Source organism: Elephas maximus, chromosome 7 (genome assembly GCF_024166365.1).
Source record: "Elephas maximus indicus isolate mEleMax1 chromosome 7, mEleMax1 primary haplotype, whole genome shotgun sequence".
In the NCBI taxonomy this organism is placed as follows: domain Eukaryota; kingdom Metazoa; phylum Chordata; class Mammalia; order Proboscidea; family Elephantidae; genus Elephas; species Elephas maximus.
The window spans coordinates 121,891,548-121,893,994 of NC_064825.1; the positions used below are offsets into that span (position 1 = coordinate 121,891,548).

Below are 2,447 nucleotides of genomic sequence, written 5' to 3' on the forward strand. Positions count from 1 at the left end.
GGTCTGACTGAGACTGGAGGAACCTCGGAAGACATAGCCCCTGAACTCTCTCTTGGCCCAAAACTAAAACCATTCCCAAAGCCAACTCCAGACAAAGATTAGACTAGACTATAAGACATAAAATGATACTCATGAAGAATGTGCTTCTTAGCTCAAGCAGATACATTAGACTAAACGGGCAGCTCCTGTCTGGAGGCGAGATGAGAGAGCAGAAAGGGACAGGAGCTGGTTAAATGCATACAGGAAATCTGGGGTAGAAAGGAGGAATATGCTGTTATAAGGACAGCAACTATGGCCACATAACAATGTGTGTATAAATTTTTTGCGTGAGAAACTAACTTGAACTGTAAACTTTCAGTTAAAGCACAATAAAAACTAAAGAAATAAACATTATTTTAAATTTTTCCTATATTTAATTTTATACTTTTATTTTTATTGAAACATATGTAAATGTTCAACAACTCATAGTAAATAAAAGAAATGAAGAAATCTGTGAAGGAAAGAACATGCTGCTTGCTCTCCTAGATTCTTGTCATTTCTGTACATGTAATATCTACCAACACTTCTCAAAGCACACCTTTTAGGCTTTTATCTACCTGGGTTCTAATAATAGAAACTGGCTTTTTAAATTATATATAACATAACTGTGTCAGATTATGTCTAAATGGCAGGTAAGCATGATGGCAACAAGAAACAAGGAAGCCACGATTTTACTTCTTCTTGCTTTCTAGTTATTCATGGGACATGCAAATTGCCACTTAAACGTTTTTACCTCCATCGAACTTATACGGTAATAATACCTACGCAAATATTATTCTGACTGACATATGGCTGTTGCTCTCTTTATAAGCCTATTAAAGGCCTCTTTGATCTCCTTGTTCCTCAGACAATATATCAGACTGTTTAAAGAAGGGATGATGATGACATAGAACACTGAGAGTGCGTTGTCCTGCTTCATGGACTCATTAGATATGGGACACAAGTACACAGAGACAGTCTGCCATAATAGAGTGTCAGAGCTGCCAGGTGGGAGGCACAGGTAGTGAAGGCCTTGGCACGACCTTTGCCTGAGGATATTTTAGGATGGAAGCTGCAGTGAAACCATAGGACAAGAGGATAACAAGCAAAGAACCAAATCCAACACCAGTCGCTGCCAGAAGAAAAGTCATTTGGGTGATGAAGGGATGGCAGCAAGACAAGGAAATAATCTGAGGCAATTCACAGAAGAAATGTTGAATAATATTTGGCCAACAGTAGTAAAGATGAAAGCAAGAGACTGTTTGAGATAGACTACTAAAGAAACCATTCACGTAGGCCTCAGCAACCATTTTCCCACAGACGCCAGGTACTGTGATGGATGGGTTTGGTAGTGGACTGCCAATGGTGACATTGGACATAGGCCATGGCGGTCAATAGGCAGGACTCAGCCAGAGCCATCCAGGTTGCAACAAAATACTGAGTGGCACAGGCAATGAAAGAAATCATTTTTTCCTGTTTTAGGAAGTCTGAAAGCATCCTTAGACTGATGAAAGAAAAATAGCTGATGTCTATAAATGATAGGAAACTGAGAAAAAAGTACATGGGTGTGTGCAGGTGGGAGTCCATTCTAATTAGAAGGATGGGACCCAGGTTCCAGATAAGGGTCAAAAGGTAGATCCCAAGGAATACTGGAAAGAGGATGAGCTGACGCTCTTTTTCATCTGAGAGTCCAAGGAGAACAAACATGCCCACAGAGGACTGGTTTCCATTCCATTCCATGGACTAGCTTGATGTCATCTGCTGAAGAAAAGGCAAGAGAAGGAAATAGCTTTATTCCCCAAAAAAGGACGTATCATGTTTTTAGGAATGCATCAGGCTAATTTTACAAATTTAAATTATCAACGTTCAGCTAATACAATTAACTCTTAATACACAGTCTTCAACCTTAACTGAAAACTCCTCTTGGCTGCATATTATCATCCTTTCTTGGGGGATAATGGCATTGGAAGGGCATCAGTAGTCCATTTTTTTTCTAAAAATGCATTCATGTTTTCCCATAGCAGATTTTGCAAATATATGAGACTTTGGGAGGTAGGCTAAATTAGGGAAATAGTGTAATTTCATTATATGGTGAAACAGAAAAATTCTACTTGTACATTGCTTTGCATTAAATTAATGATTGGAGAAGCTCCTGGATATTCACAATAAGGAGGCTCGGTAGATACTCTTTAAAATGTCCTTCAGAAGTGACCTTTAATTAATGTATAATGAGGTACTCTTGACAATTCTGTAACGCCCTTTCCGCTTTTATGATGCCAGGAGAGATTTAAGAATCATGTAGCAGGATGGTGGGAAGAGTCAATCAGAAGAAGCAGCAGCTTGAAAATGGATGGGACATAACCAAATTAGTGACTCTAGGAAGCCTCCTGAGAAATGAAGTGATACAAGATTCAGAGAGCTGTGAAACT

The 2,447-nt window shown here is 39.1% G+C and overlaps 1 pseudogene; it reads right to left on the minus strand.

Moving 5' to 3' along the window:
• Window positions 1-811: 811 nt before the first annotated feature.
• LOC126080638 (olfactory receptor 5A1-like) lies at window positions 812-1,776 on the minus strand (annotated as a pseudogene).
• Between the last annotated feature and the right edge of the window lie 671 nt (window positions 1,777-2,447).